The following is a 14,674-nucleotide window of genomic DNA, read 5'->3' on the forward strand; positions in this document are numbered from 1 at the left end:
CTGGACGGTACAGGAGCAAGATAGGTGTTTCGCTGTGTATTTTGTTTACAGTTTTGATTGGTTACGTACTGACGAATAGCAAATTAGCATCCTAAGAAAGACGAAGACTGACCCATCAGACCCACTTTCCTCAGCACACCTTAACATTGCTAGGACATCACTTGATAGCTAGACTTAGGAATGCACCGATCGATAGATTTCCATCTCCCCCCACCTAATTTTCAGCTCCTTTCTTTCCTAATTACTAACATTTCCCATCACCAATCTGCTATTCGTCGATTGGTTACACATAACCAATAAAAACAATGAAACTAAATTAGAAAGACACCTCTAGCCCCTTGCAGTTCAGCTACGCAAGTCATCTTCCTTCAGTATATACTTCGTGCTATTCAAGAGAAGGGTCCTAGACGAATCTACTTGTTCAGCTTCCATCTTTCTCATCTCATTTTCGATACTAATTTGCTCTTCCTCAATACGATTACACCACGATCAAACCTCTAAACAAACCACGTAGCGAGAGAGCCCTTCTGCCTCTATAGCATCTAAGGGCTCTTCTCATGAACAATATAGAGTACAGTTGATTCCAAAAGATTACAATACTCCCCTCAACAAAAGGGGGTGGGGGCAAGGTGAAAAGGAGGTGGGTACGCAAGCGTTAGAATTTCATCGTCAGAATTGCGGCTGAAGAAGAGAAAGCGGCTCAAGACGCAACAGACAGTCGAGCAATCCAGTCAGTCAGTCAGTCAGCCAGCCAGTCAACAAGTCAGCCAGACGGCCAAACACCCAGACAGTCAGCCAACCAGCCAACCAGCCAGTCAACTAACCAACCAGCAACCAACCAGCCAGTCAGTCAAGTCAACCAGCCATCCAGCCGGCCAAGCAAGCGAGCGAGCGAGCGAGCAAGCAAGCAAGCAAGCGAGCCAGGCATTCAGGCAACCGTTGACCTACTTTTCGATCGTTTCTGTCGGGCAAATAGCGCGTCCGTGCACGAGCGCCAATCCTGGTGGCTCGGCTCCGTGGAAGCTGCACAAGGGAAACGGGGTGCGGGATGCGGGCAGCCAAACGAACGCACCTTAGATGCAGTTATGCGCTGCGACCGCGACTCTACACAGGCTATATATACGGCGACGACGTGTGACGCGCGGCTACGGTTCTGCGTGCAACGTGAATCGAGTTCTAGTTGTCGGCAAACGGTGCATCCGAGTCGTTGCACCCGGTGGTAGGGGCAACGGTGGGGGGAGGGAGGGTGAATCGTCGCGCGTTTATCCGTTTGCTTTTCCATCTTCCAGGAAGAGTGGCGGGGATTCATCAAATTGCTTCTCAGGTATACACAGCGGGGCGAGTTGCGATGGCGGACGTTGAGTCGGAATATGGAATTTGAAATTCGGAAATTTATGGTCTTATGAATTGCAGACCTTGTATTATTATGTTCGCCGGAGTTTTTATATTTTTCAGTATTGTTCATTGCTCGGCGTTTCAATATGGAGTAGCTTGAAATGGTTTTTGTTTTGTTTTTATATTAGTGGCTCTATTTTTTGGAATTTGAAATTTGGAAATTTATGGTTTTATGAATTGCAGACCTTGTATTATTATGTTCGCCGGAGTTTTTATATTTTTTAGTATTGTTCATTGCTCGGTGTTTCAATGTGGAGTAGCTTGAAATGGTTTTTGTTTTGTTTTTATATTGGTGGCTCTATTTTTTTGATTTTAGGAAAGAGTTCAGCGTGCAAATTGAAAAATTCACTGTTATCAGATCAGATGTATCAGATCAAGTGGTGACTGAGAATCACCTCTCGAATGCACTTAATACTGTTCCAACTTCTGTTTCTGTTTGTATTACTTTCTTATGAAGAATCCCACTATTACAGTTATTTTTCAAGAATTTTTTAATCGTGTTACTGATGATTCTACTTTAAATGTTATATCTTATAATTATCTAGATAAATGTTCTCTACGAAACAGTTTCAATATTTCGATTACCGTGTCACCTGAATTTGTTTTCTCGTATCTATTAGGTACAAGAATGTTAAGAGAGCAATCGCTGTGAATAATCTTGTCTTTCCAGTTTTTATTGCGTTAAGAAAATTAGTTTAATTGTACGAGTAATTCGATGAGCGTCAACTTGGCGATCAGTACGACAGGAAACATTTAGCTCGTTTCAATCATTTAATATTATAAAAATTAAATCTTATTATAATGGTACTAAATAAAATAAATATAAAACGTTGAATTCTACCGCAGTAAATTACTTTAATTCATTTCCATGAAAATAAATACAAGTTTACACCCAGCAACATTGAAAATAAATCGAGTGCAAAGAGTTAATACCCAGTTACGTATTCCAATATCCAGTATCTCTGCACGCGCATTTGCACTGACACGAGGAAACTTATTGGACAAGATGTTCCAAAGATGGACCATTCGAAACACTGTCTACGACTTCCGCGCACGCGGAGAAAGAGAACGAACGTCGCGCGAACGTTCAAGAATGTTTCAAATGAAGGAAGTTTGCAATGAAAATAATAAATGCGAGGAGTAGAAGTCGTAACATCCCGTTTTAATCTTTTCTTCTTCGGTCTATGCGACAAAAATGGGAGAAACCACGTTTTTCGTGGACATTTATGAGTTTCACGAACATGTTTGGGGACAGCTGTTGGAATTGAAAGGAATATTAATGAGCAAATGAGCGAGCCTCGATCATGATTGGACACGGTACTTCCGACACGATATAATGTATGTTTACATACGAATTTTAATCCTGTTGGAACTCTTGCATTGTACAAGAGATTATTATTTATAAGTAGAACGTTGATGATTTGAACTGACTGGGAGACAACTTCTTCTGGATAAACGATTCTGTGGATAATCTATTCGGAAGGACCAAATTCCTGAGCTTGTCATTATCACGTTCGCTGCAAGCGCTTATTTCGGTGACGGTCTCCTCAATTATAATATTTTCTTCAATCTAGTAAATCTTTCAAACAAAATATTAGAAAAATGAAACTGACACGAGGTATGAGTTTCTAAATATAACGTTGTAGTTTATAATTTCTACTAACAATATCTATAGGATTAATTTCATTTTCATTATGTAAAATATAGGATTACGGCCGTTACAAATATGTGACGATCGACATTTCATATCTTGTGCAACGAAGAGTAAATTATATTTACGTGTGTTCTTATCTAGCATTGCAACGCGTAGTATAATGTACAGAAAGTTGAAGATATTTTTTCTTGAATATTCTTTGTATTTTATAAAGACGATATGTTGTATTTAATAAAATATTGTAATCACGGCGACTGTCATTGAAAGAACTGCTGGTAGCGAATGGGCTAAGCAATCAGACATTAAACAGTTCTTAGATATATATATATTTTTATTATTTTCTATATGTTCAATAATGTTTAATGTATATTTCAAATCGAACACGATATAATCGCATATATACCAATATATATAAATAAAAATAGCAAATGTTTAAAGAATATATATAAAAATAGTCAATCTCTTTCTTCCTGAACTTACAAGTTGACACAATTAGCTACTTAACATTACAAATTGATTTCCATTGTTCGAATGTTTTACAGAAATTTCTGAAATATAGTAAAAGAAATAACCACAATTTCCTCAAAATCCATTCTAATCTATGCAAAACACGAAACCGAGATACTTACGAATCGCTGACACTAATAGCAAACTTGTCGACCCCTTACCCTATATCGTATCACACGCGTAATCAAAAGTGCAAACAGAAATGATCGAATTTCAATGTTATTTACGTAATTCGTCGTGCTAGCCGATGCAGTAACGATCCGACGGGAAGCCGATTCCCGGAACGTTTCCGAGCATCGATAACCGAGTTCCCATTGCCACAGCACGACATGATCATCAATCGAAATTACACGGACGCCCTGAACCCGCATCTTTATTTCGACCGTACCCTCCTGGTCGCATCAAATCCGAAAACGGTCGGGCAACGTTTCAAGGAACGATCTCGTTCCGTGTTAACGCGGGTATGCAATTTGCATCGCATGCACTCCGATTTCCCGAACGACTTAATACCGCGGGAGCCGTGGTCAAGCGGCAATCTGAAATCATTCGGCGGCATTAGACCCAATTAGCAATATCTTTTACGATGTGAATCTCGCGTGGGAAGCGTACGGGCGAATAATGCGTGAATAAAATACGCGTCGGCTGATTCTGCGCCGAAGAAGCTTTTCGGAATAACGTTCATTTATACTCGGCTCTCAGTTCACGCGGCACATTTTCACGCGAGCGAAAAATTGTTGGACAGTTCGAAAATACAAAAGAGATGTGTAAAACATGAGGAAAACAGACAAACGTGTACGCGCCATCTTAAGTCTGCACTCGGAAGTTTTTCACTAGGAATATTTCAACATTTTCGGATGAGATAAAGACGATATTTTGTGAATTGAGGAACAAAGCTATTTTATTCCAATATTTCTCAAATTGATGCATTATACGAAGTGTAATATTAAATATCAAATTTTGTAGTTTTACTGTGTGAAATTGTGTGGTGAGTAGAGTCACCTTTCGAGTGCGAAGGGTTAAAACGCAAAATAGTATTAATTCTTTCAACGATCGATTTTTTATTTTTTTTTAGACAGACGTGTAATTCTTCTTCGTTTTGCTGTGGTTTTTCGTTAGAATATATTATAGATGCATTTGTCCTGCGGTTTACGAGTGTATACTTTATTATTTGATTTTATTATGCGAATGAAAGATTTTTCAAACTAATTTTCACAGTTAACTGGTTAAACGCTCGGTAATTGTAGTGTTAATGATTTGGTATCGCAGTACTCGCTGAGAAATGGAATATTAGTAATAACAGTACTAATAATGATAATAATAAAATATTAATAATGTGTTATAATGTTAAATAAATACCAACCCAGACCTAATTCAAATGATTCACCAATACGATCTTCGATTATCTAATTACTTATGTTATTCAAGATTTTTATTCGACATCAATTCTCTTATTGTAATCGTTCTCGAGCAATTTAGAGGCACTGATCGCCGGTAATGACAGTGGCAGTCAACCTGTTAATAACTTCTTCGTAATTCACGAATACTGCACGGGTTATGGGTTTATGTAACTTTCGACGAGCGGCGTTAAGTTTCAGGTGAAGCCCGTTCGGTACCTATTGCTCGGATAGTCATAAAACAATCTTTCCTCTAACCTATCCGGTTTATGAATTATGATCGAGAGCAATGAGGGATCTCGATAGCGGTAAGATCGGTATCGGAGGATTTATGCGAGTATCGGGAGGAAAGGAACAGACTGTCCTGCGACTGGTAACGAAATAGTTTGAGCAGTATTGTGATGACCAGTAACAGAAGTGACTAAATAACAGTGTAAGATAATACTATTTCTACTGAAATTTTAACTTACAATTATTTTACAAGATTAAGTTGTATAACAATAACGATTGTAAAATTAACTATTGGAAATGTCCAAAATTAAATTGAGGAAACATGATTAAACTGAGAAACGAATTTTAATTCAAAATTTGAAAAACTGTCTTTTGACAGTTCCGGTAGAAATAGTGTTAAGAACTATGATACCAAGTTATTAATGATTAATTCCAATGCCATTTGTCTTTGTTCTGAAAGAGTCAGTAATATTATACAAACCGATGAAAATTCTCGTGGCGGTCAACGTGTTAAGGATAAAACGTTGAGAGTTATATGGTGCAGTGGGTTATAGTTTTCACGCGAATATTTGGATGGTGTAAACCTTTTAACTGTATTTGACGAGTATTAATTTATTAACAAGCACAAAAAGAACTATAACTTTCTTCGTTAACTTTTACTGTATTGAATCAATTGATTTTACTAAAATTTGGACTTCATAAGAGCAACAATTTGTTGAATTGCAAATATCATCAGCTTAAGACTTAATGAGAAACAAAAGAAATAAATACAGTCAGTTGGCTAAGTGTTAAATTATGCTGTTGAACGTTTAAAATAATAAAAGAAATAAAAAGAAAATATAAAATAATATCTTTTTACACAATACAGATGAAGCTATTGCTACAGATGAATTAAATATAAATGAAATAATGTAGATTTGATATTATAGTAAAACATTATATTAGAATTTCAATTTGTCAAGAAGTTAATTGAAATATTCGATACCTTATTACACTTTTTGATTTGTAGAATGAAAGTAAATATCAAATAAGTATAGAAGAGTAAAAGATATATGTCAATAAAATATCAACATAAGCCTAATACACTGAAACGGCTTATAACGTAAACATCGGTATGATCGCATAAAACATAAATTTATTCACATAAAAACGATAACATAAAAATATATCTCAAGAGTGGAATCCAAAATAAAGTATTAAAGGTGTTTAATTACTTCTGTAACCTTTGTAGTGGTTACGTATTAGTCGTTTCTTTCATGTTATTAAAAACTACAAGGAAACATATAAGACTAAGATATTCCAGTTTTTAATTCGCTTATTAATGATTAGTCGTTGTATTCCGCAGCGCGTGTAATTAACATAAAAGTTTTAGATTATATGCTTCAATAGAAGATTAGACAAATACCAATAAGGTCAGGTTGAGGGATAAGTATTTATGAAATCGTTTATTTTATAACAAAAATTTATGGGGCAATAAAATTACGCATCGATCGGCTAGAAAAATTCGATTACTAATTAAATAGAAAGGAAGCAATGTTCCTCGTTCATATAACTTAAAAATGCCACAGCCGGTATACGCGGGTCAATGAAGGAAATGCTGGGCTTAATGTATTTTTTGTTGTAAATTCATTAGAGAATTTCACTTTACATTTAAAATCTGACTGAACCGATTGTATGAAATTGGAAAAACCAACGATATTAGATATTTATATTCGATAAAAATATTCATATATTTCAATACTGATTATAAAATTAAAATATATTATAACAAACTGATAATATCTATTTGTTTAAACATTCATTAATATTGTTTTGTAGAATTTATTTATTTAGTATTATTATATTGCGTGTATTATTATAGAATTTAAAACTCGATTAATTCATAAACAATTAATCAATATTTCTAATAAAAAATATTTCTACATTAAACAATCAAATGTTTGGAAAAGACTTAAAAATTTTTAATATAACTTGTCTCCACAAAATAAAATGATATTGTGGTCGTTAAAAATTACCAATTAGAATACTTAATTCATTAGTCTCCTATGTACTAATTCAACTGTTACGTTCATTAACATTCAATCCTTACTCTAAAATATGATCAAAATCACAAACATCCCTTTTCTACCAAAAGTTTACTTAACCAGTTAATTGTGTTCGACGAGTATACACGTCGTCTTAAATTCAAATTGATACTAATTCTTTCAGCGATCAATTATTTATGACTTCAGAAAAACACGTTAATTCTTCTCCATTTAGCTTTAACGCCTTGTCCTACAATATCGTGTTAGACTCGTGGTGAAGATTTCAAATAGAATTTAACAAACATAAATATTGTTCTATTTGTTTGAGCACACGTTGACGTAGAATAAGATTGGAATTTTCTCTTATTGTCAATACATTATTAATAACAAAGTTGTTAGATTGATCAGGGTTCAAAAAGAAATCATACAGCAAGGGGTTCAATCAGCTTTCGATCGTCGTTTCGAGCTTCTCCTCATAATACATTATTATCTAGTCCACGTTATACGAGTGTCCACCTCATCAATTAATTTCATTACAATCATTAAAGATTTTCCAAATGAAATTCCACAGTTAACACGTCAAAGAACCAAAAGCAAGCTCGTTCTCACCATAAAACAAACGATTCCCATCCGTTCACAACAAGACACCCAAGGCAACTATCCAAACAGTCAAATCAAATGTCAAATACAGCCTCGACGTGCAGTCGCAAGGGTCAAACGAAATAGAATCGAACAAGGTGCCCCCTTTGAATAAGCAGACGATATTCACGGAGGTATTTGAAAGGTGTAGCGCGGCGATTCGCTTGTCACGAATGGATATATAGCGAAGAGGATCCAATCGAAGGCCGCGCAAACGAGGGAAGAATCTACGAAATTACAGATAGCGCATAACCGTGAGCCTGTTCATGATTTTACGTTGGCCAGGCTGCCGCAGCGCGCGGCGTAGTATAATTATCCAATTACAAGACGTAAAGCTGAATCCATTATGCATGACTAACCTAACCCCCTGCGCCGGTGCGGCCAGTCACTTCGTTCACTCGCTCGCTCGCCATTAATTTCTATTGCGTTCCGTACGTATATACGATTCCAAGAGACAGAGATCGTCCCGATACACACGTATCGGGACCGCGGGTTTCTGTGCTACGAACTAGACCGTTACTCCTCGTCGACTTTTGCATTGCAAAATTCTGCGCCCCGTCTCATCATGGATCGTGACCATTATCGAGTCGAGTCTCGAACGAACCTGGCCGATACATTACCGCAGGAGTTATTATCCCTTTTCTCGAATCGACCGGAGCCGTTAATGAAGACTGAAGTTTTTTGGGTGTCGAGCTGAGAACGCTTCGACGTCGCGAATACTTAATTAGCGGCCGCCGTTGCCGATTCTGAGCGTGAATCAATTTTTTCCCGAATCATCGGGGATTTTAATAGTTGAATTCAATTTTGGAAATATTTTTATGGTAATTAAGGTGGAGAGAAATGCTTCGAGGTAGGGAGACGATGGTTTCAGATTCTTTCAAGTTTTGAATGGGGTGGCGACTTTGATGGGATTCGGCGTGTTGCTTTGTGGAAAGGTGGATATGAGAAGTATGGCGTTTGTGGAAAATTATTGTATAGGATTATTCTCTTGGTTCATGGTGAATTACTGCGTAGGATTATTGTCTTGGTTTATGTTTATATTATTAGCTATAGAGAGAAATAGATTAAATATGATTTCAAGAAATGTACAGCTTGATACGAACTGTCCTTTTGGACATGGATACTCGCCACGAGAAAGTGACCAATTGTTGCATAATAACGAGTGTGCTTGACAGGTGAAGAAATTAAATAATTTCCACTACAAACATTGAAATTTTCGTAAAACTTGTAAGATGTATTTCTTTCGGTCGAATTAATGAATCGAATGGGCAAAGCTATATTTGCTGCGCAAGAGAACATCATATTATATTTTATGCTATTTTAAATATTTAATTGCGAAATTTCATTACAAACTTCCTTGTTTACACAAACACAGTCGTAAGCAACCATATACGCATCAAACACCGTTAAAGGGTTGACATCTTAAGAATATTCACGTAAAAAGTGATGCAACGAGTAATAACTTTAACTACCGAGTAAAAAAACATTATTTTACATTTTTTGTCTTTTCAAATATTTATATGCACTAGACTAAATCAATCAAAGAGGCAATAGGTTTATCTACCGCGTAAGAAAATATTCTGTTATATTTTATGCTATTCTAAATAGTTCATTGCGAAAGTTCATTACGAAATTCCTTGTTTATTTACTCAATCGAAAGTAACCGACGTGGACTCATCAAACACCGTTCAATGGTTAACCTATACGCGACGATGTAACATACGAGCCCGCCGCGGAGCCGTTCACGGAAAATCGTATGCAACACACCGACGCCTGTTTGCTCCGGTCTTTAAACCCGCGTATAAAGTTATCTCCGCGTTAACCGCTCGAAAGCCATCAGTTACATGCGACCAAACATAAATCTGCATCTCCGTGCCGGCAGCGAAACGTATGAAACGAGATAACAAGAATTAAGTACCGTTTCTGCGCGAGCAGGAAATTAAAAAACGAAAAAATGGGGAAAGAAGAGGCGAGTTTTATCCTGTAAGAAAATCCGAGTGAAACGGCGTTGGGTCCCCTCGGTTTCGCTAATCTCTACGGGAAGACAAATGGACGCCTGTAAACATTGAAGCCGAGCATTTGCATTCATGCGCGACTCGAAATGTCGGCGGTTGCGTCGCCTTTGAGACTCGGTCCTGGTAACGGTCTATTCCAACGGTGGGCGAATGCGGCTCTTACAAGGGAACCTTTTCAGCCAGCACACGCCGATTTTAAAGAAACTTATGCGAGACATTGTTCTCAAGAAAATATTTGACTCGTATTTTTTCTTATCTGCCAACGTCCACTTTGAACGAGTAAAAACACCCCTCAAAGAAGAGAGTTGAAAATATATTTTCTATATATCTAAAACTAGGGCACGTAGGAAAGAAATTTTCTTATTAAATCGATCGCTTGAAAATAAACAATGTAGATTTCTTTTCTGCATCCCCTAGTTTCGGAGATATTGTAAAAAATATATTTTCAACCCTCAACTTTAACCCTTCGCGGACGAAGATTCTTTGAAATGTACAAAACCTTCAACAGATGAAGCTAAATTATATATTAATTGGTTCAATAATAGCAAAAACAGAAACTACATGCTAATCTCTTGCTGTCCGAGTAAATAAATCATTTGCCTGCGACTTAGTCTTCCGAATATGAACGTTTCATCTCACCAAAACGCCAAATGAAACATAGTAGCTGAATATATGACCCAATATTATTGAGAAACATCTTCGTGTAATTGCATCAATCAAAATCGACGTAAACATTTACCAAGGAATGTTTATAAAATTCGACATTTGTCAAATTAACACGTTCCGTGAAACTAGTATTGAATAATATAGCGTGGCTCTAACAATATACAGTGGCGTTCAAAAGTTTCCGGCCACATCGTTTTTGGAATTGATTCCACGCCACATCGCTGTCATTAATGCAAAGGGTATGGCCACAAGATACTAAGTGTAATATGTTAAATACTATACATTAAATTATTATCATAGCAGAAAACAAGCATTATTTTCTTTATTAACACGTTAACGTAAATGTCGTCTATAGCCGTCCAATACTCGTAAATATAGGTGTGAATGTAGGTGCAAATGACGGTAACGGCCGTCTTATGTTCTTAGTATTATAAATAAAAAAACAATAATAATATTCTGAAATAATATTCTATTCTGAGTTAGATCCTTGATCGAACTCCCCAAGAATCATAACTATCAAAAAAGAAGAATTGCTTTTCTTGTCCATTACCGATTTCAAAGTGAACATCAAAGTGTCAAACATTCTGGCCGAACACTCTCGAACAGCTGAATTATTTCTAAGAAAATATGTATAAAGAATGGTGTTGATTTTTTCAGAGTACCCTCTCGCGCGATATACCCTTTACATGTCATAATATCAAAAAGTTCTTAAACTGTTTATTGTGTAAGAAAAGTACCAGAAACAATCTGACTGGTAACTTTTGAACGCCACTGTACGAAAAACTGGCATGCAGCTTTCATTGACCTCATGCCTGCCCACCCCTGGTCTATTCAATAGCGAAGAAATCTTGCAATCGCGGCCTAAAACGATGTACTCCGCGCGATGCACGAAAGGTATCGGGAGAATCCTGGTTCCGTTAAGCGGCGCGAACCGTATTATTACGCCGGCTGCTTACTCACGCCGTCCCTCCCGTGGAGCGCGGGCTCTACGAGGAAAGAACGTGGACGCACGACGATTTCCAGGAAATTCACTTTCACCGGACCTTGTCCACTTGAGCGTTTCTCGAGTGAGTCGCGCCATTAGTTTCTTTATCGAACGGGCCCGGGCTTCTCTGTTTACTTCGATTTCTTTCCTCCTCTTGTTCTTCTTAATTTTGTTTCGTTTTTGATTTTATATTTGAGTGCGTTTTAAGGTGGCCACATTAACGGTAAAGTCATTAGCGGCCACCAACGTTTGGATACATTATTTATTACTTAAGACGTTGCGCACTGGTAATGAGAAATCCCGTTTTTATATAAAGGCAACTGGCTATGTAACTTCGCTAATTACCACAGCATTGAAAAAACTGTTACATTTCATCGGAACTGATTATCCACTTAAAGTATACTGCGTAACAACATATTTCAGTTTTTTTTATATACATTGATATACGTTGATTTCATTGAAAATCGCCGTTCGCGCAATTGAGTTTTCTGAAAATTCTCCAGTGAATACAAAAACGAATTGGACTATAAAACTATTTTAAATGTATATTTAACACGTTGACTGCCAAGATTGTCACCGATGACCGGAGCTTCCAAATTACTTGAAAACAATTATAATTTGTCAGGGAACTGACGTCGAATGAAAATTTTCAATAGCGTAAATAACTAGATAACAGCCTAACTTAATAATTGCGATACCAAAAAAAAGTAATCGTTCCTGTTTATCTTTGCTACAAAAGAATAAGCGATACATGAAACTCTGAAGTTTTCCGTGGCAGTCAACGTGCTAATGAACGTTCCACAATTTATCTATGTATATAAAATACACGAAGTTGAAACGTGCAGCTGAAAAAGAAATTTGAAAAAATCGATAAAAAAATAGTGGGAATATTTTGCATGCTAATGTATCCATCGGTCTGAAGATATCGCGGTCGTCGCATGCTCGTCACGGTACATTTGAGGCGTAAGATTTAATGCTCAACAAACACATTTTATTAGCTGCGTTACAAGCGGAACCCTTTTACTTCTGTCATCACTCGTTCGATTCGTTCCGCGTTAGGAATGCGTTTTCCAAGCTTCCTTGGTTGACCAGTTTCCTTTGGGAAAGTCCACGATTCCAACTGGGCAATTTGTGGGAGAGTGGTCCGGTTCTGTCACCAATTGGGACATTTTTTCTTTTTGTTTTTTTACAATAACTGCGAGCGTGCTAGGTCGCGAGAGATTTTCTAGTAGGACTTTTGCGCGTGTTTCAATGCTGTCGTTGATATAAGTTTCAGAAATGTAGAAAAGTATTCGAACATTGAATTTCTTAGAAGTAGACTGCGGATCTCTATGCGGCAATTCAGAGAAACTGGAATCAAAGAGAAATGTCTTTACTCTAATAAGGCTTCTGTACTCTATCGCGTCCCAGATAAAATAAAAAGACTCCTAAAACTGATCAAGCTTTTGATCATTCTATTTTGGAAAATTCTGTGTGCTACAATATTTGTAGTGTGAGTCGATAAAATTTACAATCAATTTATAATACACAATTTGATTATATGAAAAATTGATTATGTAACAAATTTTATTATATGAAAGGAATGTAATTAATTGTAATTATCATGTTGAAATTGTTAAATTAAACTGATTTCTCTTATTAAGGATACAAAAATGTTTAATGAAAAAATGACTTTCATATTGCAAAGACCTTAATCTTCTATCTGCTATTTAAAAAATTTCTCTAACTTTCCCAGATGTCTCTCCAATGAAGCATTTAATAAAAATTTTACTTAATAGATGTACCTAGTCATCCCAGAACTGTCCGAAAATTAAAAATAGAAATGAGGTTACTGTAGTCAATTTACTACTGCCATTAATGTACAGCAAAATTCAGTTACGTTGCAACGATCTTGCTACCTGGTAGTACATAGTCGCAGTTGCACTATCTACGAACATGCAGTTTCATTAGCGATAACGCTAAAAAACAAAATCAGTTATAAATTCCTGCTAGAATGCGAGATAACGTTCCTAGAAAAACGTCGGCAACGGCGACATTGCAGATAACGAGCCAGAATATGGTGCACGGCTATCATGATCCATTTACAACTTGCCTTCTGCAATTATACACTTCGTCGATCGTAAACAAATCTAAATTCACTGTCTCGTGGCACGATGTTCCTGTTCCAATCGTTTTCAATGGAACCGTCTAATTGGAACAGTTACCCGCAAAAAGCGGAATCACTTATACCGTTTTAATTATCATTTCCGTTCGGTGGGCGCGTAACATTTGAAAGGTACGACGTACCTTCGTCCCTCGCTGTCGTCGGTAATTAAATTGTGTCACAGTTCACCTTTCAACTTGAACTAAATGCCGTTTCGAATCGGAGGTCAAACCCGAGTCGAAGTAATTAACCAAAGAAATTCGTGATTGTCGTCGTGAACGTATATCGCTATGTGTTCGTTAACGGCAATCATCCTGCCATAGATCACTTGCACCAGTAATTTATTAAAACACCACGAAATTGCAGGGACTAATTGCTTCGTTAAAACCCGACGCGAATGATTGTCGCAGTGGCTTCGACAACGTTGCGTAATATCTGTGAATTCCATCGAAAGAGTAGCCTAGGAATATTGGAAGAGTCAAATTTGGGAATTCTTTGTGAATTTGAAGTATAATTTTGTTTACCAGATGGTTTATATAGATATTCAGTTAATCGGAGAATTTTATTACAGATTCTAAGTAGTTCAAATCTATATGAACTTATTGAATGGTTAAAATTTAAGTCGTAGAGTGAAAGTGCTATGTTTATAAAATATTAATATATTTATTATTTCATCAATGTTATCAAATTTGTTATTGCTGTAGACACAGCAACATTATTATATTATAAAAATTAGGATTAAATCAACAAGTATACATGGGAATACTTGAATACGAAAGAGCATACAAGCAAATCGCAGAAATTCTAAATTAAAGTATATACTGATTTCCCCTTAACTTTCAATTAATTCGTCATGCAACTAATAAACGACCAAGTATTCGTGAAATGTTGAGAACACTCACTTTTCGAGTTAAATATTTGAAAATTTGAAACGAAAATGACAAATTATGAATGATATTATTTACAACATTAAAGATTATAAGTAATTACAATAAACAAAATATTTTTCAAATAAAGTTTC

General features: G+C 36.4%; 1 protein-coding gene across 4 annotated transcripts in view; it reads right to left on the reverse strand.

The window, feature by feature from the left end:
- Ets98B (DNA-binding protein Ets98B) overlaps positions 1-14,674 on the reverse strand; it is a 143,150-nt gene that overhangs the window by 15,377 nt on the left and 113,099 nt on the right. The gene's annotated exons all lie outside the window — the stretch shown is intronic.

Source organism: Nomia melanderi, chromosome 1 (genome assembly GCF_051020985.1).
Source record: "Nomia melanderi isolate GNS246 chromosome 1, iyNomMela1, whole genome shotgun sequence".
NCBI classification, from domain to species: Eukaryota; Metazoa; Arthropoda; class Insecta; order Hymenoptera; family Halictidae; genus Nomia; species Nomia melanderi.